Genomic DNA, 25,909 nt, shown 5'->3' with positions numbered 1-25,909 from the left:
TTGAGAAGATCTGAATGTTCAAAATGTAGGTTTGCAGATATTGTGTAAAGCCAGGAATTTAGCAATGAACTTGGTTATTTCAGATCAAAAGGATGGTATTTGTGGACAGGTCCAGGTCAAGTAAGTGACATGTCTTGTCACAGCCAGCATGATGCTGAATTCTTGTCAGCTGCAAAATATGTTTCCTGAACACTGCATGCTAACTGGTAACCCACAAGACTCAACCAAAGGGTTAACAAAGTGACGTTCCCCGGCTGCCCAGATAGCAAGAAGCAGCGAGCCTCTGGAAACAATGCGTCATACCCAATAAAACAGTAGAAATTTTGGGTGGTTTTGAGATGAGGCCAACTCCATCGAAAGCCAAACACCCCATTTTTAGAATGGTTCCCTACACTCAGCCACAGGATGAGGTAAAACATTTAATGACAGGGGTCAGCTGCCTGAATCCCACAAACGGCGGAGAGAGTGCTTCCGGCACTTTCTCATCTGCAAATGTTTCCTCTGTGGGGCAGTCTCCATACTGCACCATACATAATCTGTGATTACCAACTGAAAAAAGACAATTTTCCACCTCGATAACTGCGTCACTGCTGTCCCTGGGACACCCAGCCTGAGAGGTAAAAATATTTCTGAGTCATTTCCACTGTTATTTTTATAACCGCCATATGGCTCTGTGTACGCTCCCATCCACTCTCATGCACGTCTTTTCACTCTTTGTTGTCGATGTGAGAAAGTGCAGTGAAAGGGAGAGCCTTTTTCATGGGATGATCCCTGCATGTCAAGGCTGCACTATAGAATGAGTTTTATTGGGCCATATCTCGTTTTATACACAGCGGTTAGATAAAGGCATGAAATGGACTTCTCTCACAATGGAGTCAGGCCTTTGTGTCAAGTGGGGCAGTGTGACAGTTACAGGAAGACAGAAAAAGTGTGGGGAGGGATCACAGTGCCACTTGTTTTTCCTGTGTAAATTCCTGCCTATACTTAAAGGGAATCTAAACCAAGTTTAACATTAGGTTTCCAGCAATGCTTTCTTAAGGGGTCGTCCACCCAAAAATAATATTTAAAGTGTTACTAAACCCAGGACCTTGCATTCACTATATCTGGTCTCCAACAGTACACACAACATGGAAATGCAATTATTTTAGTAAATATAAACTGCTAAATACCTTTTCTTATCAGCAGTATATAGCATTCTTCTATCAGTGTCCAGCAGAGCACTGGTTAAAGCTTGTAGGAGGAAGTTTCATTCTCTAGTGATTGTCCTATGAGAATGCATAACCCCTGACCCTCTGTCTGGAAAGCGCTGATTGGCCCTGTGCTGATCACATGCACTCTCCCAAGAATAAAAAAATTTTGTGATTTTCATGCAGCCACTGTGTCTGCATCCACTTCTATGGGCGGCCTGCACGCAGCTCTGAGTTGGATTCACACACAACAGACAGCGGTTCAGAACGAAGGACAGGTCTGATTGCCCATATGAATGAGCCCTGTGTCTGCATCCACTTCTATGGCCTGCATGCAGCTCTGAGGTGTATTCGCACACAACAGACAGAGGCTCAGAAAGAAGGACAGGTCTGATTGCCCATATGAATGAGCCCTGAGTCTGCATCCACTTCTATGGACGGCCCACACGCAGCTCTGAATTGGATTCACACACAACAGACAGTGACTCAGAACGAAGGACAGGTCTGATCTCTCATATGAATGAGCCCTGCGTCTGCATCCACTTCTATGGGCGGCCTGCATGCAGCTCTGAGGTGGATTCACACACAACACACAGCGGTTCAGAACGAAGGACAGATCTGATCGCTCATATGAATGAGCCCTGCGTCTGCATCCACTTCTATGGGCGGCCTGCATGCAGCTCTGAGGTGGATTCTCACACAACAGACAGCGGTTCAGAATGAAGGACAGGTCTGATCGCTCATATGAATGAGCCCTGCGTCTGCATCCACTTCTATGGCCTGCACGCAGCTCTGAAGTGGATTTGCACACAACAGACAGAGGCTCAGAACGAAGTACAGGTCTGGTCGCCCATATGAATGAGCCCTGCGTCTGCATCCACTTCTATGGACGGCCTGCATGCAGCTCTGTGGTGGATTCACACACAACAGACAGCGGTTCAGAATGGAGGACAGGTCTGATCGCCCATTTGAATGAGCCATAAATAGCAATATCTTTGAACTTGAGTTCTCGGATCCAAATAAACAGTGCTGCCATTTTAAAGGGGATTGTGCTCTTCATGGGGCTCATTAACACCATGTCTGTTGCGCTGCACTGATATGTATTGATCAACACAGGCTCAACAAAAGCAAACATAGAGAACAACACCATATATTTGCAGTGATGGGTGCTGCACAGAAATGCAGCATTGTGCATTTTACGCAGAGTATCTCACCCACCACATATCACAGCATCACAGTGTTTTCCAACATGCTGCATTGTATAAAGATGAATGAGGTGCCATTTTGTGAAACTTTAACAAAGTTGTGAAATAGAAATCAGTGTGATGCATTGTAACAAAGAATCATACGGCCCCTACACCAGTGTACAAGCATTTTAGCATGTGGCTGGTGTGAATGAGCCCTAAAACTGAACTCCTGTCAGCTGAGAAAAAAAAAACACTGTGCAGTGGGTTTTTTCCAGGGGGTAATGAACAAGGTGAAATGCTTGACGAAATGATTTTCTACCCCAGCATCTGACACTATACAACATTCTTGGTCTGTTAGTGGGCCCTCGATGTCCTTGCTTACAAGGACGTCGGACCAGCAGTTGCGACCAGTGTAGACAATGGAATTGGAGAGCTACGACAGGTGGAGCGGCAAAGAAAATCAGCTTTGGGAGAGCGGTCATATGTCAAGAGGAAGCCTGCAAGAGCAAGGAATAAGGTAAGCATTTCTGCTTATTCCTTACCCTAGAGACAAAATAAGCAATTAAAGAGGTTGTAAAGGCTCAAGGTTTGTTACCTTCATGCATTATTATTATTATTATTATGCAGTATTTATATAGCGCCAGAAGGTTTGCTTGGCGCTGTACATTATAGTGGGGGACAGAACATGAGGCAATACAGTAACAAAACAATACACGAGGGGTTCGAGGGCCCTGCTCTTTCGAGCTTAAAATTATATGAATAAAAGTAAAAAACATTCTGTGTGCAGCAGCCCCCCCCCCAGCCCCCTAATAAGTACCTGAGCCCCGTCGCGATCTAGCAATGTGCACAAGAGCCTCAGCTCTCCAGGGACTCTCCCTCCTCATTGGCTGAGACTGCAGCCGGAGACATTCCTCTCCCAGCTGTCAATCACAGCCAGTGAGCTAATGAGGAGAGAGAGGTTGGGGGCGAGTCACAGCTCTGTATGTGAATGGACACACAGAGCACTGGCAAGCCTACTTGGAAGCCCCTATAGCAAGCTGCTTGCTTTGGGGGCACGTGGCAGGAGGGAGGGGCCAGAAGTGCTGGCGGGGGACCCAGGAGGAGGAGGGTCGGGGCTGCTCTGTACAAAACCATTACACAGAACAGGTAAGTATGACATGTTTGTTATTGTTTTTTTAATTGCCTTTAATATCACTTTAACCCTTCCAGTGCAGGGTGAACTTTTATGGCTGACTGACGTTCGCCTTCAATTTATTTTGCATCCTACAGAACATATAAGCAAGTTGTTTTACCAGCCATCTTCTCTGCCTGGGCGCCGGCATCTTCAGTATGGGCACCCGGCTGTGACAGCTTGCTGCTTCACAGCCGGGTACCCACTGCACATGCGTGAGTAGCGCTGAGCTTCCTGAATGGTCCTGTAGTCTTCTGGGACCTGTCACGTGTCCCAAAAAACTGCTGGGAGGGAGGGAGGAAGGGAGGACACCTTCCACGTAGGCGATCGGAGTTTGGGTACCCGCTCCCCCACCGCCCCCCAAAGCTGCTAATCCTTAATGGGGAGCGGGGGAGCAGTCTTTAAAGAGGAACTTCCCCTTTTGGGCGGAGCTCCGCTTTCAGTTAACCTCTTTCAACCCACACAACAAATATGTGAGGCAGCAAAAAAGGTGGGCTTTCATGCACATATGCCCTGCACATAGGCATCTGTCAATGTCAATAGCCAGGGTTTCTGTGCTGAGAGCACCCTCATTGAGAGCTCCCAGCACAGTGACCGAGCTGTCATGGACGGCTCTCAGTGTGTCGGGAACAGGCTCCCGATCATGTGATCACTGTGACAACTGACCATAGTGGTCAAAATTCAATGGGAAGACAAAAGCAGCTTGACAGTTAGAAGGAGGTCAACTGCAGGTCATATATACTTGTCCCTGAACTATGAATGTTCTTAAAAGCATCTCAAACAAATACAAGCTGAATGCATCTGGAAGCGAGCTGCATTTATATATATATATATATATATATATATATATATATATATATATATTTATTTATCTAATATTAAAGCAGCACTCTTTCCTGACTATTTACAATTTCATCCATGGTGGATAGTTCGCTAACAGCATAACGGACACCTCTGTTATTTCTTCTACTAATCTGTAAAGATTGAGTCAACTGGTCTGCGACCCAGGCGAGTGCCAGCTAGAACATGTCAGAACACGCCATAGTGCTATGCCGCGGGCATTCTGGGAAATACATTGTCACACCTTGCAATTCTGGTGCTGTGACTATGAGGGGGAGGTGATTTCAACAAATTAAGGACATTATCAAAACAGAAGACAGGACAGTTTTGCTCTTGTCCGTGGGACATATTACCAGATGAGAGTTGCCTCCCAGGTTATATGCTCTGTTTAAGCCCAATACTATGTAAGTGCCTTTTTGTTTATAATTTATTTATTAAAAGTTGTTTCTCTGTACTATCCAGTGCACTCTGCTTGTCTCATCTTTTACGTTTATGGACACTTGGATATACACAGAAAAAAAGAAGCAGATCTCCAGCGTAGCATATTTCATCTGTAGATTTCTCCAGCAAGGTCACATGCCTGGAGTTCAAGGCTGGCTTTGTAATAATAAAAGGTACCACTTTTTTAAAAAATATATTGTTCTGTATATTGTGACATGTAAGGAATGAATTCATGCAAAATTGTAAATTTAAAGAAAAGTCCTCTTAAAAGTGGTAATAAACTCCAAACCAAAAATAATATAATATATACAGTTACGTTCAAAATAATAGCAGTGTGTTGAAAAAAGTGAATAAAGCTCAAAATCCTTCTAATAGCTTTTATTTCCATACACACAAATGCATTGGGAACACTACACATTATATTCCAAATCAAATCATGAAGAAAAATATATCAAATTTGTGTTGTTCCTCTAAAAAAATTGAAGAAAAGTGAATATTAGACTGTTCAAAAAAAAGCAGTGTTTGTATTCTTTTTTACAAATTCAAACATTCACTATATAAACTGAAAAATATTTGAAGATTTTGCTTTCCTTTGAATCGCTTAATGAATATTTAGTTGTATAAGGGCTGTTTCTGAGAACTGCTGTACATCTGTGTTGCATGGAGTCAACCAACTTCTGGCACCTGTGAACAGGTATTCCAGCCCAGGATGATTGGACTACATTCCACAGTTCTTCTCTATTTCTTGGTTTTGCCGATATACGATAAATAGACCCAACACCGTACTATGAGAAACATCCCCATATCATGATGCTTGCGCAACCATGCTCCACTGTCTTCACAGTGTACTGTGGCTTGAATTCAGTGTTTGGGGGTCGTCTGACAAACTGTCTCTGGCCACTAGACCCAAAAAGAACAATCTTACTTTCATCAGTCCACAAAATGTTGCGCCATTTCTCTTTAGACCAGTCAATGTGCTCTTTGGCAAATTGTAACCTCTTCAGCACGTCTTTTTTTCAACAGTGGGACTTTGCGGGGGCTTCTTGCAGATAGCTTGGCTTCACATAGGTGTCTTCTAATTCTAACAGTACTCACAGGTAACTTTAGACCTTCTTTGATCTTCCTGGAGCTGATTGTTGGCTGAGTCCTTGCCATTTTGGCTATTCTTCTATCCATTCGAATGGTAGTTTTTCGCTTTCTTCCACGTCTTTCAGGTTTTGGTTGCCATTTTAAAGCATTTGCGATCATTTTAGCTGAGCAGCCTATCATTTTCTGCACTTCTTTATATGTTTTCCCCTCTCCAATCAACTTTTTAATCAAGGTACGCTATTCTTTTGAACAATGTCTGGAACGACCCATTTTCCTCAGAATTTCAGAGAGAAATGCACTGTAACCAGCATGTACAATATTTGCTGCCTTCCTTCCTTAAATAAGGGCAATAATTGCCACTTGTTTTTCAAAGAATGAATGACCTCACTAACAGAACTCCACACTGCTATTATTTTGAACATGCCCCTTTCAATTAGTGATTCAATTACACAGAATCAGCAGCATGCATGCCATGACTGTTGGGTCTGTTGGATTTCTATTACTCTACTACACCTACTAGTAAATTATTTGCCATGTAGAAATATAATTTCTACCAAAAACAGTGATTGATCAGGTTAGTGATGTCTGACTGCTATTATTTTGAACACAACTGTAGTAATATATTGCATTTTATTAATCATTAGTTGCGGTGGCTGCATTTGTTTTCTTTTTTTTTCCCCCTCTGTTTCACCTGGTGATCTGTCTAGTAACATACCCCCTATATTAGGCTGCCCTCAACTCAGAGGAAGGAACACAGAGATACCTTTGGACAGCAGCATTGTCAGCCTGGGGGTGTTAGATGTACTAGCAAATTTAGATACACTAACAAATTGAAGCTGAACTCCAGCCAACACTTTATACTGTAAGTAGTTACAGCAGCAGTTTTGTTCCTTTTGGGATAAAGGTTTTACATAAATAAATACAAGCTGATCATTGTACTCACCCCTGTCAGTTAAATGGTTAGTCTCAACCCTCTAACAGCTCTATCAGAAGGACAGCTTGTTCTGTTGAAAAACAACAGACTTACTGGCCATATCACCAGGTGAAAATACAGGTAAGTAAAACTTAAAAAAGAAAATGAGTGCAGCCATCATGTCTAAGAATTGGTAAGCTTTAATATCGATTTAATACTGCTTACATTCCCTCTACATCTGGCTGACTGTCTAAAAAACTTGTAGGGATCTGCTGCTATCTACTGTCTGTATTTAAATAGGTTTTAGTTATTATTTCTACAGAGGTAACTAGCTGTAGACTGGTACTCCCTGCCCCTGTTAAATGGGTCAGAAAGCCCAGTTGGAGGATTGTGATGTTATTAAAAGGGGATTTTCCGGGAAGTAGAGATAACTAAGTTGCATAACCTTATACACCTTATACACAAAAGGTGCTGCGGTACTCTCATCCAGAAGAGAAGCAGAGACTATTAGGCAAGTATTCCTATGTTCAAATAGTTTAACTGCAGCTGCTCATAGCTTCTTGAGTGTGTATCTAAATCCTTGTGATAGACTTATCTTTGTCCTATTGTTGTTATCTCACACACAGTGCCACGTACAGTGCCGGATAGCTAGGTCTGTGATACTATATGTGTGTATAGGTCACCTTCCACTACATTAGTAAGTGAACCTTTTTATTGCATTAGAGTTTATAAGCAGTTATTTTAGTTAACCCTTCCCCTTTTGGTCTGGGATTCTATAGCTAGTTTTAGCTTAGAGCTCAATAAGAGTAGCCTAGAGCCAGGTTAGGTATCCGATGGCCACTTCTGGTAGTTAGTTTCAGTTTCATGAAAGATTAGAAACTACCAGGGAGAGACTAAGACACAATGAAGCTAGATTGAGTTCCAGTTCCACACAACGGTTTCTGCTGGTGGGAGGCTGCATTCCAGGCTGGTTGGCCAATGGTTAATGGATCTCCCATCCCCACTGGTCTCTTGCAGGTCTCTGACACAATAACGAATGCCACATCGTGATCAGCTTCACGGGCCTCAGCAACTGAACTTTGTTGCAACATTCATCTGGAGGTATCTTTATTAATAACCACTGTATATATACCCAGGTATACATGCACAAATCCACCAGGGCTCTTGTAGGGCCCTTTGCTGATAATACCTGTTTGTACGGGACATTGGATGTATGTACTGTTATTACTCTTTTCTTATATAAGGCTTATATTATGTCCATACAGGTGTGCATCTATATATGTATGGTTAATGTTATATGCTGGTTGGAGTACTTCCTCTGCTCCCAATTACTTTGTTTAAATATCTAGTTAATTTCCCAGGAAGGGAATCCCCTCTGTTCACAGTTTCTACAGAACCCAGCAGCCTGCACGTCGTGGGACATACTTCATTACAGTTAAGTTATTCAACTAAAGCAGTAGAAAATGATTTCTTCTAAACATCAGCTTTAAGGTAGACTTTCAGCCAAATCCTAACTATGCAAAGTAATTATTATTTAAAATAGCGCTCCTCAACACCCTATTAGTAAGCTCAACCGACCATCTCTGTGTACACATACAAATATAAAATACTTAAAGCGCACACATCAAAAACAAAGTGCTATGTGCAAATCCTGTTGCAAAATTATGTGTATCCAACCAATATTTCTATATTCAAGTATATTACCAATTATAGAACACACCCCAAATAAATAATGAGAATCAATATACTAATACATACAAAGCAGGGGCGGACTGACCATTCGAGCAGTCGGGCACTGCCCGAGGGCCCGGGGTCAGTAGGGGGCTCCATGAAATGCCCCTGGTACCTTTTATAGGCTTTTTTGGGTGTGCTTTGAGTGTGGGCAAGGACACAGGGGCCCCATGATCCCCTATTGCCCAGGGGCCCCATGAGTTGTCAGTCCGCCCCTGATACAAAGATATATATAAATAATTATAAAAATGAATTGCATAGTAGCTGGTTTATAATTTGACCAGCCCGCAGCTCTGGTGAGTTTATTTAATTCGTTTGGGTGGTGGATCAGCACGGTGTGGCGGGGTTTTCAAGATGCACACGAATTGGCTATAAATACATGAATTGAAAGACTTTTTTCTTTTATCACAAGATATATAGACTATCAATAATATAATTATATTAGTTGGGTGCACTTATGATCTATGGTATTTCAAACACTTTTTTTTCGAATTTTTTTTAGAATTATTTATATATAGTTTTGTATGTATTAGTATATTGATTCTCATTATTTATTTGGGGTGTGTTCTATAATTGATTATTATACTTGGATATAGTAATATTGGTTGGACACACATAATATTGCAATAGGATTTGCACATAGCACTTTGTTTTTGATGTTTGCACTTTGATGTTTGCAGTTTTTTGTAATAGTGCAGCGCTATCAACGCACAATCTGTATATTAGTAATGATGAAGTAATGAATATAAAATATTGTCTTATAAGGTCTCTTTGTGTAATCAAAGGTTATATAAAGAAGAATAAAGTGCCAAACAGTGCAACAGTGCAATAAAGTGAATCAAGTAATGTCCGCAATATTATTGAATATCAATCAGCAAATATCAATCGATAATAGTCCTTAAATCAAATGCAATGTATCCAAGTGCAAAGTGCATGCGTGCAAAAATCCACAAAGGAAATCCACCACCTTGGATGGATGTACACTCACCAGAGAGTAAACATTAATTAATTCAGAATGGGCGTACCCCTGAGGATATGCTGTCGCACGAAACACTTTGGGTGGAGCCTGCATTGCTGACGTCACGCTGACGCTGCCGAGGAATGGATCGGCAGCTATCTTGATATTTGTTTTATATTATACTCCACGTGTAATTTTTAGCTGTTTGTGATACAATAGACATAACAATAAATACCACACTATAGTAGCATTTCTGGCTCCTGTGGTTGAGCTATCTGTCCCAGGACAAGGGACACACTCCCCACCTTCATTTGGATGAAGCAGTAGGTTTAACCCCTTGACTGCCTCTTCACCTCCAGATGTGACAGGTTTAAACAGATGCCTATTAATACTCTCTGGTGAGTGTACATCCGTCCAAGGTGGTGGATTCCCTTCGTGGATTTTTGCACGCATGCACTTTGCACTTGGATACATTGCATTTGATTTAAGGACTATTATCGATTGATATTCAATAATATTGTGGACATTACTTGATTCACTTTATTGCACTATTGCAATAAAGTGCTGATATTTGCTGATTGATATTCAATAATATTGTGAACATTACTTGATTCACTTTATTGCACTGTTGCACTGTTTGACACTTTATTCTTCTTTATATAACCTTTGATTTACACAAAGAGACCTTATAAGAGAATATTTCATATTCATTACTTCATTATTACTAATATACAGATTGTACTTTTATATATACATGTTTGCATTGGGATTGTTGCCTACACCCTGAGTGCTAGCAGCTACTATATACTTATATCTATTTTCAGTTAGCGCTTGCTTACATATTTTTATTATACTTTAATTTTTTTAATATTTGTATGTGTACACAGAGATGGCCGGTTAAGCATACTAATAGGGTGTTGAGGAGCTCTGTTTTAAATAATAATCACTTTGCATACTTTGGGTTTCCAGAGAATAGACAGCTGCTCCCCTTTGTGTTTTGTTTGTGTTTTGTTGCCTTTTGGAGTAACACCCTACATATACCCAGTGGCACTGTCCATTAGAAAGCAACATTTTTTGATCAAATCCCAACTATACCTAAACTTACTCCCACCCCCATACCAAGCCTATCCTAACTACCCTCTAAAGGTAATATTTATATATATAGATACCTATTTTGAAGGTGCTCTGGTCTAGTCACATGATCTCTCCAGTGGCTGGCTATAGTGAAGAGGAAAGACTGCCGAAAACGGCAGCAGAGCCTGGGCGATGACACCACCTGTAGGGTTACTATGGGGCTTCCATTGTCGGCTGTCCCTCCTCTGCACTGAAGTTGAGGCTGGGACCCAACTATGTGACTGGACCAGAGTACCCTCAAATTAGATAAGTATAGACATCTTTCCTTTTACAGGGTACTTAGAATAGGTTTAAAATGGGGGTGAGAGCAGGTTTAGGTATAGTTAGGATTTGACTGGAAGGCTACTTTAATTTCGTTTGAATGCAAATAAAATGAACGGCTAGTACAACGCAGGGTTTATTGCAAATGTGCAAAACTCAAAAGGTCAGAAAATGCTCAGTATAACATTTAGTTCATGGAGCATAAAGTCAGAAAGCCCACTCCATTACAGTAGTCCACTAAATTACCATTATGTCCAAATCCACTGGATTTTCCACATGGTTTATGGGTAGGATTGAGCCTTCCAGTCTTAAATGCCAATGAGGGTATCTTGAAAGCTGATGAGGAAAGTACAATTGACATAAGGCTGTAGAGGGCTGAGACAGAAGGTGGTGCTTACAAACCAGAGTAAAGGCTGGCCTATGTTTTTTCAGCCTCAGACTGTTCTGAAGATGGGGATACTAGCAACAAGTTGTGCAGTTAGATGAACTATAAAAATACCAGAATTCATTTAAATGCAACATTTCCTTTTATAGTTGAAGCAGTCTGTATAATTCATTAACTCTGTGTATATAATAGAAATTATACATATGTACATTCTGTGTTGAAAGTTTATAATATGAATTTCTTAAAACGCCAAAAAAAGGGACCACTGCCTTGCAATTTTCAGTCCTGCATTACTCTGTAAAACATTGCATACAGTCTTGTTATTGATGATGATGCATTGCTTTACATAAAATATTTATGGGATAATTTCATAGGAAACAAATATGCACTGTACTTAACAAGGATTAAAAGTACCATCTGCCGAGTCAATGTGCCATTTACTTAGATACTTGATCATTCCCTGAACTGCTAATTATCTAATATCAGCTTTAGATTGTTTCCCGTTGAATTTTCATTATCCCACCCAAGCTCTTCACTTGGGTATTAACATGAACAGCACGTCTAATAACTTGCGCATTAATTATTAACATAAAGAAATTCCAAGGGCTAAACTTGCTTTTGTGTTTTCAAGGCAATCCTTCTATCAATGAGCTTGCAAAGGGGGAAAACTGATCAATGAACTACTATTCAGACTTTACCCATCATGAACATTTGCATGTTTCTTGTCTTAAAGCTGAGCTCCAGGCATTATTTTTATCTTGAATAAAGTGGAGGAGAGTTAAAATTTATGTCAGGTTTTCATTTCTGTCTCTAACCCCACCGGGGAGATTTTTTCCTCATTATATGTAAAGTGATACATAACTTGTCTCTGCAATATAAATACGAATAATAAATGAATACATTTTTCTATATCAGGAATTAAATGGGTATTGCAGTTATTAAAAAAAAAAGTGCAGACAGAAATCAAATAAAAATAAATACAAATTGTCAGGTATTTTAAAGAATATGTCAACCTAAAATTTCATATTCCTTTTATGTGCCTTCTATTCCATGTACTTGTATGAAAATGTATCCTGTTCTCTTTGTATTACTTCCTAAGCGTGAAATCCCTGGTGTTCCTGTCAGCCCCTCTGCTTTCCTATTAAAAACTGACCACAATTGGTACAGCGTGGTCAGTTCTCTAGTTGTGCCTGATCGCCTCCAATGATCAAACTTGTGCTGACACCCCTCCCCCGCGCACAGCTATTTATTGGGAAGATTAGCGTACTGCTGTTTCTCTTCCCTTAGCTATCTAAGGTCCTTATGCAGGGAGAGAATGTGATCACTTATAAAAAAAAGGGGAAAATATTTATTATGTTTTTTATATGTACTTTATATACAAATGTTTTGACTTTCATTTCTATTTTAAATGGAATCAGTTGTTTTACAAGGTGAGGGTTCTGCGTTCACATTGATATGTTTTTCTTCCGCTTTTGCAAAAAAAAAAAAAACCCAAAAACTCCCCATTGAAATCAATGAAAAATGCAGCAAAAAATGCATCTGTGTTTTTAATCACATGTAAAAAACGCACTGAAAATGTGGTAAAAACACGGATCAGTGTGAAAGTAGCCTAACTCTTACTCACTAAGAAAGTGTTTTTGACTATGTTCCCATTGGAGAGATATTACACTGCTTTCTGTCTTGACAAGAAAAGGAAAATTTTCCAACTAGTAACAAACAGCAATAAAAACTTGAGATGAGCTAACTATTCTCTGTTCAAAAAGCTTTGGGTGGAGATGGGTTTTAAGCTACCTACATGTTCATCCTTGACTTGCCACAGGACAGTCTTTCTTACCCTCGGTTCACATCAGTGCATGTGGTGCCGCTGTGGAACCCGCACAAGTGCCTTCAGCCGCACCACCCACATAGAGGAATGCGAGACCCGCAGACAGGTACTATTCATTCTAATGGCATGCCACTCGCACTGGAAATCGCAACTGTACTGGGAACCTCGGTTCCCGTGCAGGCTGCGGTTTCCAAAGTAGTGCAGGAACTTCTTCCCTGCGTGTCCCGGGGCACGGGAGTCCATTCCAATGAATAGGATCTCGTGCCTGTGCAAATCGCATCACGCAAGACCGCACAGATGTGAACTAGGGCTAACAAACATGGTTGCATCAGGTGAATGTGTGCTTTTGTGGCTATGGAGGAAGAAGGATGCATCAACTGAGGAGAAATAATTTAATAGGGGAAAAACATTAACAATCAGTCTGGATTTTTCTGGACAATCACTACTGTTTTCTGCAAAATGCACTGCCAAGGAACTACCTACTATCTGCAGCAACTGGATGAAACAAGAATTAGAAATGGTTTCTCATCTGCTAGCATCAACTTCCACTTGAGTATTAGCGCCGGTTCAAACCACAATGCACATGTTTGCACTTTCCCACACTGCGTATTTTTGATAGCACATTCATTTCAATGGGCTGCCAAACATGCAGGTAAGTGCAAAAACTATAGCAGCCTCAACTTTTAAAAATCTGCCACACCAAACCACATGGTGCTGCGGTACCATGGGTTTTGGTAGCTGCAACGCATGCGTATTTCTAGGTGCATTTGGGGTTCTGTTAATAATGAATGGCACCTGTGCGCACATAACAAGGGCAGTGTGTTCCCACAAATGGTGTTTCTCATTGCAATCAGATATAATCTATAGTCATATAAAACATGTGTCTGGATAATAAGAGATCTAAAGGTGATACTGCAAAAAAAAAAAAAAAATCTTCTTAACCTCCCTAGCGGTCTGATTATGTCCATATTTCTGTGCTCAAAGAGGTACATTTTTTTGCCTGGAAATATGTATTTTTTTTATTGTAGGCCTGTAATTTTTAGGAATAACTCACTGAATCTGTCCGAACAAGAGTCTAGTAAACATCCCGGGTATGATAAAATTTGAAACACGAAATCATAAATTATAATTTAATAAATAATCATAACAAATAATAATATAATAATAATAAATTTAATTCAATAATATAATCAAACCAAAAATACTGAAATTTGAAATATAGCGCCAAGTTCGCACACCACTGAGCATAGTCGCAAAATCGTTTTCAGTGTCTGATGACGAATTTCCCCACGAATCATTATCACTCAATTCTGCAAGTAGTTCTAATTTACTATCGCTGTTCTCTAGCTGGTATAAAACAGGTTTTGACCTAAAGGGACACTTTTTGGGCACCATGGACGCTTCTCAGTTTCCAGGCAGAAAGAACGGTACAAATGCAGGCAGGGCACAGGACAAAGCACTCGGGACAAAATGTATTTGAAATGGTTTGATACAGTAATGTTTTACTATGTGATTTTAGTGTAATGAGTGAATGTCACTTTTTGTCATTTTCGAATTTCTCGCCGTTACGTCCCCCCGTACATCCCGACGCTCGCAGGGGACGGAACCCAGATGACAGATGCCGGCATCCGCAGGATTACATTGCCGGGGACAATGCAGGAGGGACATCGGGGGAGCGCAGGACAAGGTAAGTGAAGAACAGATGCCGGAGCAGCGCCGCATGGTAAGCCCGAGCATAGCTCGGGGTTGCCGCTTTTGGTACTGAAACTTTACCCAGAGCTACACTCGGGAATACCGTCAGGGAGGCTACACAGTTATAAATATTACTGCATACCTACAGTATATAATTTTTTTTTATATATCTTTTGCAGCCAGTCCTTGTAGATATCAGTTTCCTACACATAACATGCATTACCCTGAGAGACTCCTATTTTCTGAGACTTGACTTATCACCTTAGAGCACCCTTTCTTAAACTTTTAAACACTGTGGGCGTTATCTACTAAAACTGCATGGTGCAAAATCTTGCGTAGATCTGCATAGAAACCAATCAGCTTCCAGGTTTTATTATCAAAACCTAATTGAACAAGCTGAAGTTAGAAATTGATTAGCTTCCATGTACTGCTGCACCAGTTTCTGAGTGTTCCAGTTTTAGTAAATCTACCCCAGAGGAACCTTTAAAATAACCCTCCACTCTCAGGGAACTCATGCTAATAAGTACTTTTATCTACTGGTTTAGCATGATGGTCAATGAGAAAAATGCTGCTTACATTTGTGGTCAGTTTGAGGAATCATATCTGAGATTCAGAAATTCCTCACTGCTTGCAGAATTCTTAGCAACCTCCTGAAGTAGCCCTAGTGTTCCATGGAGCCCTGGTTGAGAAAGGCTGCTGTAGAGGTTTTAATCCCTTGGCGCCAGCGCCTCCTGGCCCTTTAAGGGGTTTGTGACACCAGGATGCGGGGTGGGGTTCAGGGTCATGTGATCGCCGTGACTGGCTGTCATGGTGGTCACATGATTGGAAAGCTCCCGACCGCAAGTAGTAATCGGGACCTTTCCGTGAAGTGCCGGTAAATGTGTCGGGAGCGTACAGGGCGCGCATTCTCTGAACATCTTTTGTTTACATTGGGTACGCAAATATGCGGCCCCTTGGCACCAAGGCCAAGCCAACAAGAGGCCGCATATTTGCATATGCTCAGCACCAAGGAGCTAAATTCCAACATGAAAGGAAGAGCCGTGTTCTTGAATTTTATATCTGCTGCTGTTGCACTTTCTGATTAGATTAGCATTTTCACTTTTAGAATAGAGTCCACACAGGCCAAAGACTATACCTAAAGTACAACTAAAGGCAAAACTGGTTTTTTTAGTTTTGGATACAGTGGAGAGGTATTAGAACACCTGTTAGGTTTTAATTGCAGTCTGTATCCCCGTTAAGAAGATCCCCCCCCCCGTTTGTCCACTTGTTTACCATTATTCACCAAAAGTGAAAGTAAAAGAAACCTCAAATTTTGGATTGTCCCTTGAAAAGTGATAGAGGGGAAATTTTCCAATGGACCTGGGGGTCCCCAAGGAATTCCCATAATTTGCATAGATTTTCTCACTTCCTGTTTTGGCTGTGGGATAGGAAGTAAAGGTAAACCTCCCTAATGGGACACAAATGGCAAAAATAAAATGATGGGGTTTATAACCTCCCTTACTCTATTTGTCTATAGTTCTACTTTCAGAGACTATGTGAGAGGATCAAACGAAAGGAAGGTCAAGGTTAGTGAGGTCAGACTTGAATACTTGAACCAAAAGTCAGTATCAGAGGATGTATTAGTTGGGCAGCAGGTCAAGACTGACAAATATGAGATGGGTTAAAGAAAATGTCACAGTGGTCACTGTTAACTCACAGTTAATATGGACGGGTTCTCAAGAGCAAAACATAGACTATGACAGCACTCCCATATGACTTAGATTCTCATCTTATAATCACAATGGTTAGTCACACAGAATTCAAACAATTACACTATCACATGTGCATTAGTGCACCTAGTGTGCCCAAGGGCATAAATATCAGGCCACTGGGGAAAAGTACTTCACTACAGTAAACCAACAATCCAGCAGCCAGTGAAGGACAATCGACTAAACATGTGGGTGACACTCTGAACTCTGCCTGGGCTCCAACATTGTCTAAGTATATGCATCTAGAAACACTAGAAATATGAGACGGGGATTGTTGGTAATTCCACTTTTTGCCTTATTTGAAATTTCAGCTGTCTTGAGAGGTGTGGATAATTTCAGATATTGAAATTACAGCATATAATTACAGATAACAGGGTTTGAAATAACTCAGAATGCTGTCCCCACGGTACATCTTCTCCATCATTGGATGTCCTCAAGTTTCCTGGTTGAATGATGGCCAGCATCATTCACCCTACTTCCTCTGAGCTCAGGCTGTTGTGGACATGCCCCCAGCCTGTGATTGGACAGTGCTGGATTTCATTTAGAAATAATCTCTCTCTCACTTTGCTTTCTCCATCTATCAGCATGCTTCTCGTAAGCACAAGAACTGATTGGTTCTATTTGCTGCTTCTTCCTGTCCCTTGGTTCTGTTTGCTGCTTCTTCTTGTCCCACTCTGAACTATAGGGCCTGCAAGAAGCAGGTACCATATCAAATTCATATACTTGCACACTGCACAACACTGCATCACTAAGCTAAAGGTCAGTTGGTTTAAGCCTATATTGGGCAAAGGACTCTCTACCCCTCACCCTGTTGACAGTACTTGGGCCTGGTACCCAACATGCATCGTGAGTTGATGGCTAGATCGTCAAATATTACATAAAGTCATCAAATCTTTTAATAGCTTTTCGTCTGTATGAGATGCAAATCAAAGCTTGTAAACAGAGTGCATAAATCAGGTTCTAAAGAAACCACTTTCAGCTTCTTCTCTCTGATATTTATCAAAATGGAAGGATTCTGAGAGAGATGGATGTAAAGAGTGCATGTAAGGAGCACATATGTAACTGACAGTAGGTTTTAAAGCAGACATATATTACTGCAAGTATCTTTAAATATCTGCTTGAACTCCTTGGAAAAACCAAAACCATGAACATTTCAGCATGCAGATCTTTGCTTCCACACAAGTCAAGCTCTGGCCCTCCCCTCCCTCACCTTAAAGTGGTACTAAGATTTGGCTTTTTTTAATGGTTTTGTACAGAGCTACCCTGATCTTCCTCTTCTCAGCTCCTGGCTCCTCCACCTTGACCAATGTCCCCAAATAGCAAGCTGCTTGCTATGGGGGCACTGGTGCGTCTTTGCTCTCAAGCTCGGCTCTACACGTCCATAAGACACATAGCACCGTGGCTTGGCCCCGGTTAAACGGCCCGTCTGTGGCCTGCACTACTCTTGGCCTCACAGGGTGATAGACAACCTCAATGAACAACAGTGAAATGCTGAAGGTGGGCTGGAAGGAGATCTTCTATGCTAAAGTTAAGATTTGCATAAAAGGTAGTTATTATTTCCAGAAGATCTCTAAAGATACAATTAGGCAATAGTAGGTTCCATATTTCAGTGTTCTTCACAAATGCAATAACTTCAATGACAAATATGTATGCTTTACAATATGTAACGCACTCAGATAAAAACCTGTAGCACCCCATAGGGAGTTGCAGTGTCCTTTTAAATTTGGCTTGCAGAGTTTGTCCTTTTAGAAGCTTAAAGAGGATCTTCAGCTTGTTTAAAAAAAAATTAAAAGTCAGCAACTGCAAATACTTTACCTGGCCAGGGATCTTGCCCCATCCTCAATCAAGCAGGTCTTCTGGTCCCCTGCTCCAGCAAGTTTAATATGGGAAGCTGGCTGTGACTCGTTGCAGCTTCACAGCCGGATTCCCACTGTGCATGTGTGAATGGTCCTGCAGTCTCCTGGGATCTGTGACATGCCCTAAGAGGTTTGGGCGGGGGCGAAATTCCAGTGGAATTGCCTAGGTGATCTGAAAGGAAGTGGGAGCAGGTACCAAAAGTAGGTTCCCCCCCAAAAAATAATATGATATGGGGAGGAGAACATAAAGTGGAACTTTCCTTTTTTTTGTTGTAAAATGGAAAACATGCTCTTATTTAATTCTTCATTCTTTATGCAATTCTTTATACTTGGCTCTCATACTGTGCCCCAGCCATGCACCTTATCCCTTAAGAAGTCCCACCAGAGTCTCCACTTTGTGTGCACTCCTGTTTTAAACTACAAGCCTATGTGCAGTTGCTCCCACCACCTCACCTCAGACAGTGAAAAAGACAGAAAACATAGGACAAAGTTTGTGATCCTCTGTCAATCACCGCTGCAGAGGCAGAGAAAAAGTTCAGCTTTGGTTCTGTGTCTGCCATACTGCCATTGTGTTTAGCAGTAAGCTTGTAGTACAAAACAAGAGTGTGCACGGAATGGAGACCCTAGCATGACTCCATAGGTCTTGGCAGGCACAGGAGGGAACCAATTCACCTAAAGTCAGGCAGAAAAGTCGGGGGGCAGTATGAGGAGCATGTGTAGGAGAAAAGTTGAAAAAAAAAAACAGCAACAAGAGCATTTAAGTCCTGCTATAAGTATCGCATTTTACAAAAAAATGGCTTTGATATCACTTTAAGTGTTGCTACAGCTAAACTTGGGCATAGGAATCTGGGCCTGTCTAACTTACTCTCAGAATCAGTGGTGTAGTCACAGGGGTCAAAATGGCAACCTGGCCCCTGCTCCAGGATGCCTGTGCGACTGGGAGAGGGAGGCTGTCAAATCCTGCATTGAGTTGTCTAGTTACTAAAGCTGCATTCACTCTTTTGTATAGTGAGAACAAGCGTTCCCGCTTGTGATTTTGTGGAGAGTTTTGCATGCAATTTCACGTGTTGCACATCAGGCAGCCCATTCACTCCATGGGCTGCCCTATATGCGTTTGTCACCGGAAAAGAAGTTCATGCTCATTTTTGGGCGATAAACATAGCACGTTTTTAATAGTCGCGGTTTGCTGTGATTGCATCAAAACCCCATTGTGTTTGGGGTGTCCCAAGTCACAAGATGTGAACAGGGCCGAACTGGTTCTCTCCTAGAGTTACAGTCCACAAAAGAAGAAAACATTTTACTTAGAGTATAGTGATGGGCCGAACACCTCCCTGTCCACGAATTTCGAACAGAGCGGACAATTCACTAAATGGTATTTTACTGCATCTGAGTATGTGGCCCATGTTGATGGGGACAATGGTCTGTGGGCGGGGGGCTTATCGTAATCTGGAAGCCCACTTTAACAAGTGGGCCCCCAGATCCTGCCTTCCCCTGCTGCTACTGCTACTCATTCACAAAAAAAGTGTAGTGTAAAAAAATTACAGAAGATAGTCTTTGACAAGCCTTTCGTTAAAAACAAAAATAAAAAATTGCCCCCCGAAGTAGCTCCAACGTCAACCATGATGCCTACCACCACCGCCGACTCAAAAAAGGAAAAAAAAAGCTCCGTCTCTACGCTGGCTCTCGACGCCTGACAGCTGCTCCGGGTTGACAGTTTTTCAAAACTGTGATGACATCACAAGGGAGCGGGGGTGACCCCACCCCCTTGACCTGTAGTCAGGTGCATTGCTTTGGTCAATCACAATGCACTGTCAGGGCTCAGTGCATTGTGGGGCGCGGTGGGCAAACAGCCAGCCAAATTCCCTTACCGTTCGTGTGCTTGCCGAACACACGAATGGCCAATGTTTGAGTCAAACTTATGTTCGACTTGAACATCATGCCCAACACTATTAGAGTGGAATTAAACTTCCACTGTTACATACTGTGAGCGGGCAAGCGTTTCATTACCGAAGAGACCCGCAGCATCTCTTCTGCAACAAAATACATTTACCTGCCTGCTCACAATGTAAACTTAGCTATGCATGTGTAACTCAGCTTACAGCAGCCGACTGATCCCGAACCGCTGAAATGACTAGCTCCTGTGATGTCATCCCATGCAAACCAATAAAGGTCGCCAAAACATGGCAAACAGGAGAAGTTGCTAATGCCGGTGACCATTGGAAAGGTGGGTGAGTATTAACCCTTGAGTTCTGCCTTAAAGCCCATCTCCAGGAAATTTTCCAACTTCCCTCACCTCCTTCTAGCTGATCACTGGATGTGAACAAAACCCTATCTAAAAGCCCTTTGTACTTACCCAAACCCATGGCCACATGATGCTTCAGCCCCAAGTCTCCTCTACTGTTTAATTTTGCATAGGTCCTTCATTTGGTGCTTACATGACTGTCTGCATGACATGGACCTTTTTAATTGGATGTCCAGCGGTGCAGTCACCTCAGGTTCCAGAGGAGGACTAGCAACAGCAGACAGGAGTTAAGGAGACCGGAGGTATCGGGCACCCACACCTGGAAACAGTGGCAAAGAGGAAATTGGACTTAGGTGAGTATAGCTGGTTCAAAAGGTAACAAGACAAAAGCTTAGCAGAATAGGATATAGAGGGTAAGAAGGGGTACAAAATGATCCCAGAACGTAACTCCAAACTAAAGCATCAGTGTGTTCTGCACACCATTCAAGGTTTTCACTACTGGCAGAAAGTAGGATGACCCTGACATCAAATCCAGCCACTCTTAATAGGTTGGCTACAAATTCTACTGATCATTTTAGATTTTGCTATTTTGAAGATTTCCCCAACCTCCCTGCAACCATATGGTTTGGCTGCAGAGATTATAAGACTCTATTCACACTTGAGCATTTTGTATCTGGAAGCTCCAAACTGCTCAACATCCAAAATTCAATGGTTTTAAGCTGGGCCTGTTCACATTTGAGCGTAGTGTCTCTTGAAGCTTGTAGCTAGAAAAAGTACATGAGCTTCTTTGAGCTTCAAGCTTCATGTGTTTTTGGTCTCTACACACTTTAATGGGAGTGCTTGAAAAATGCATAAACCCATGCAAAAAATGGGCAAAACCACACATATTATGCATTTTTCCCAAGTAACTAGCTTTCCATTTAAAAAAAAATATATAAAAAAAAATGCTCATGCCTACAAGGGTGCCTATGTAAATGCTCAAATTCAGGGAACTTTGAGGGACTTAATTTTCACAATAAGACTGATTGCACGTGTTATGTTCATGTTCTACATGACAATAACTTGTTTGGGATGGAGTTTTTATTTAATTCCATCCATACTTATTAGTATAAATTTTCATAGGTGACTAGGATGCAACAGTGAAACAGGTATATATACATTATGTATATATAGAGATAATAAAAGACTGTAAACTAGTCTAGTAACTAGTCAAGACTAGTAAATTTAGCTAATGCACTTATCAGCTGAAAGTGAAGAGCTCCATGCTACGTGTCTTTCCGCCCTTCATACTGCTCTTTCCATCATAATTCCAGCCTAGAGAGGAGCAGCTTTCTGTTACATTAGCAGATGGTGTACATTTTATATGCTCTTGTTGTCTTGCTTTGGAGTGCATGCCTTTATTGGATTTGATAAAATAGCCAGATGTGTTTATGCTAAAAGGCCTGAGCCTAGTCAAAGAAATAAAAGGGCTGACATTCCTCCCTAATTTACACCAGTCTCTTAAACTGAAACATAGATTTTATGTTTGTATTTCCCTTCATCCTTCAGAGGACCTTGGGAAATAAACTGCTAATACATTTTCAGGCCAGCTTGGTGGAAATATAGCTATAACTTATTTTTGCTTTTGGGATGACAAAGGACATGTTTCTGTTTACCTTGATTGCAACAGGTAGTATTGTAGCTATGTGCAGACCCCACATTTTCTATTCCAAGAAGATTTCCTAAAATGTACACACTTTGTAACAGAGCATAGTATTGTCTGGCTGGGGAGGGGATATGATCTTTCTCTGCTGCAGTTTCACTTTCACATACAGAGCTAAACCCCCACCCTGTGACTGGATACTGAAAGGAGAAACAGAACACTGATATGCTAATCTGTCACTTGGCTCTCTGCTCCCTTCAGCGAGACAGCACATTTAATTGGCCACTTGTGCTTCTTCTTTCCCCAGGAGTTTAAACAAACATACATTTAATTATATATCAATGATATATTAATTATTCTAGAACTGCATTGATTTGAGTCTTTGATATCTACCTGAATTTCTGCTTTAATTTTTTAGTGTCACCAGCAGACAATGGAAGTGATTGTCTCTTGTGTTTTGGAAAATGGCATACAATGGTCTAAACTCAAATATTGTAGCTTTATTTATTAATAACCCCATACTACTGTATCTCCCTTTATTTGGTAAAACTGTGCAACTATTGGCCCTATATAAAATCAGTATAATGATAATAGCATGATAATAGCAAGATATACTGTCACATGCTACAATCCATAATATCATTTTCAGTGTATCACCACTACATAAACAACCCATCATGCACATTTAGGTCCCATTCACACCTGCATGTTTTAGATGTACTGTAGGTGTAATCAACTGAAAAATGTCCTGCTTGCTGCATCTGTACAGCGATTTCCAGCAAAACATTTAATAAATAGCGATCGATGATAGCCAAGTAAAACACATAGTGCATGCCTACAAACCATAAAACACAATGAAACCACACCTCACAAAAACACTTAGGTATGAATGGTGCCTTAGCCTCTTCCGTAGTCCATATATGCGGCTGCAGGAAAGGTGGGCCTTAATGCCCAGCCATTGTTCATATGTGCCAATAGTGGTCTGAGGTTCTGTTCTGAGAGCGCACTTATAACACACAGCCTGAGCTGTCCCAGAGAACTCTCGGTCACAGTTTGCTATTAGTAGCCGGCATGATGGGCCCAATCATGTAGTATGGCTGCCAGTCACAGTGGTTACAGGATCAGGAAGTTGCTCTGCCTCCCGTTGTTAAAGCACACCTAAAGGGCCCTCGTGAGGCAGAAGTAAGGGGTTAAGTTTAACATCAGTCAGGGGCGCTATTGTTCACCTCTAAAAAAAACCCTACAGGCTACATTGACCATTAATGGGAAGTAAAATGATAGATAGATAGATAGATAGATAGATAGATAGATAGATAGATAGATAGATAGATCATTAAATGTAAGTATCTGAAATTGACTTGTCATCAGCCTCTTGCCATCCCTGTACAGCATAAGAACCACACTGACAGGTGGAGAAAGCAGAGTGAGAGTGTCAGGGATCCCCTCGATCCCCGCCGCGATGGTCCCGGCGCAAGCGCACTGCACCGCCCTGTGCAGGGACACGGCACTAGGTCCGGGCCGGCCGCGGCGTTCGAGTTCACGCATGCGCAGTAGAAGCCGCGGCCGCCCGCTGGGCACCAATGGCAGCGCAGGGCGGGATATTTAAATGTCCCTGAGCTGTCATTTCGGTGCCTTCTGGTCTTACCTGTTCCCTGTGTATCTGAACCTGTGCCTTGTAAGTTATTTGACCCGGATTGTTCTTGACCTACTGATTTCTCCTGCCCAGACCCTTGCTTTGCCTGACCTCTCTTCCTAGATGCCCCTCATTAGATTTGACCTACTGTTGCTGACCTGGCGTGTGACCCGACGATTCTCTGCCCGCTCCCTTGTACCTTACCGTCCTCTACGTTACCAACTCGGCCTGTCTGACTTCGCACTTGTTCAGCCATCCATCCATCCATCCCATCGGGGTCACCCGACCTCCTCACATCTGGCTCTCCCTGGTTGGAGCCCCTGGCGAACACCCCTACCACTGACAGGTGTGCTCAGTAGTGGCGACCTGGTCCCGGGGTACTACAAGTCCATCCCCACCATCAGGGGCTCTGGTGAACAAGTACCCTGGGGCTTAGACTCCGCGCTCTGGGCACGCCTGACCAGTGGAGTGCTAGGGGTGCCGCTCGCCGTTCCCTCACAGAGAGAAAGCTCAGATTAGATCCTTCACTGTCCAGTCCTGAGCTCAGACGAAGTGCGTTGAATGATACTGGTGATCGCTCAAACTGGGAGACTGACCTTTACTGACAGAAAAGAAGGAGAGGAACAAGATCTATGTGTCACTTAAAGCTATAATAAGTCATATTTTCAAAACAGAAGAGACCCTGTGCCGTGGTGAAAAGACTCCGATGTGCATGTGCGGGAGTGATGTCATCATGCCCATTCAAGAAGACTGAGAGAGCAAACCCGGAAAGAAGACTGCGTGATGATGGAAGCATCTGGGACCACCTGAAGTGGTGCTGGAGGGCTGCCTTAGACAGATAAGTCCACCATAATGTGCTAATGTGGGATGCATACTAGCACAATATAGCATAGACCTTCTGGAGGCCCATTAAAAAATGCATAAGAGTTTAATACCACTTTAACTTCAGCAGAGATAAAGCAGCTCTCTTGTCCTGTTAGACTGGACTGTGCTTTGAAGCTGAGCTGTGTGAATTTTAGGGTTGGTGGACAAAAATACAACTGTTTTGGCAGGTAAAACTGCTTCCTTGATGAATATGTAAACTCAACATTTCATATTCTTGATATATGTCTGCTATACCATGTACGTGCATGAAAAAGTATTCTGTTCTCTTTGTATTGTTTCCTTTGTGTGAAATCCCTGGTGTTCCTGCCAGTTACTCTGCTCTCCTATTAAAAACTGACCTCACTAGGCATAATAGCACAGTTTTCTAGCTGTGCTGAGATCTCAGCCTGCTCTTCTCCAATGATCAGACTTGGGCTGGCACGCTCAACCTGCACAGTCATTCACTAGAAAGACCAGTGTTCTGCTGTTTCTCCTCCCCCAGCTCTCTAAGCTCCTCATGCATCTGAGAACAGAGGGAATGTGATCACTTTTAAAAAAGGGGGAAAAAAAATATTTATAATGTTTTTTTATATCTATACACAAATGTTTTACCTTTCATTTCTATTTTAAACTGAATGTTAGGTTTTACAAGGTGAGAGTTCACATACACTTTAAATGTAATTCATCTGTGTATTTAGCTGTTTGGAGTTCAGCTTCAAGTACGGTATCTGCTCTCTCTCTTGCACTATTTTAGCACCCCGCATTTAAGTAACTTGGTTCTGCCATCACAATGAACAAAGGCAGAGCTATTTTTACCCTTGTTTAGACACATGTACTATATTTATTTCAGTAGTATGTTGTTCCATATGCCGTTTCACAAAAAAGGTCTGTTTCTTGATTTGTTGAAGTCCATTATTATGGAGCATGTCATCTGCTGTGAAGTGCGTGTTTTTGTGAGTAAGGAGGGCTGACATAACACTGCTTCATAAAATCCATCAAAGACCCCGAGTGTGTGGCTTTAACTCTGAGCTCTTTGACAGAATTTGGTTAAGACTGGAGGCCAGGCGCTCTTGGATATCATCTGGGGAACATTTTGCTCAGTGCAGTTTA

At 41.8% G+C, this 25,909-nt stretch overlaps 1 protein-coding gene and 1 long non-coding RNA gene across 2 annotated transcripts in view; one reads left to right on the top strand and one right to left on the bottom strand.

The window, feature by feature from the left end:
* The window catches only part of KREMEN1 (kringle containing transmembrane protein 1), a 218,879-nt gene that overhangs the window by 152,752 nt on the left and 40,218 nt on the right, over window positions 1-25,909 (bottom strand). The window lies entirely within an intron of this gene.
* Window positions 478-12,085, top strand: LOC149473533 (uncharacterized). Its single transcript, XR_016312763.1, has 5 exons — window positions 478-617; window positions 2,733-2,891; window positions 4,848-4,999; window positions 7,846-7,929; window positions 11,929-12,085. It is a non-coding gene; the product is annotated as an uncharacterized LOC149473533 (long non-coding RNA).

Source organism: Staurois parvus, unplaced genomic scaffold (genome assembly GCF_062004578.1).
Source record: "Staurois parvus isolate SC_StPar_1 unplaced genomic scaffold, SC_StPar_1.0 ptg000014l, whole genome shotgun sequence".
Classification (NCBI taxonomy): Eukaryota; Metazoa; Chordata; class Amphibia; order Anura; family Ranidae; genus Staurois; species Staurois parvus.
Note: the sequence above shows the minus strand (reverse complement) of the source record. Positions and strands in the feature narration are given on the sequence as shown.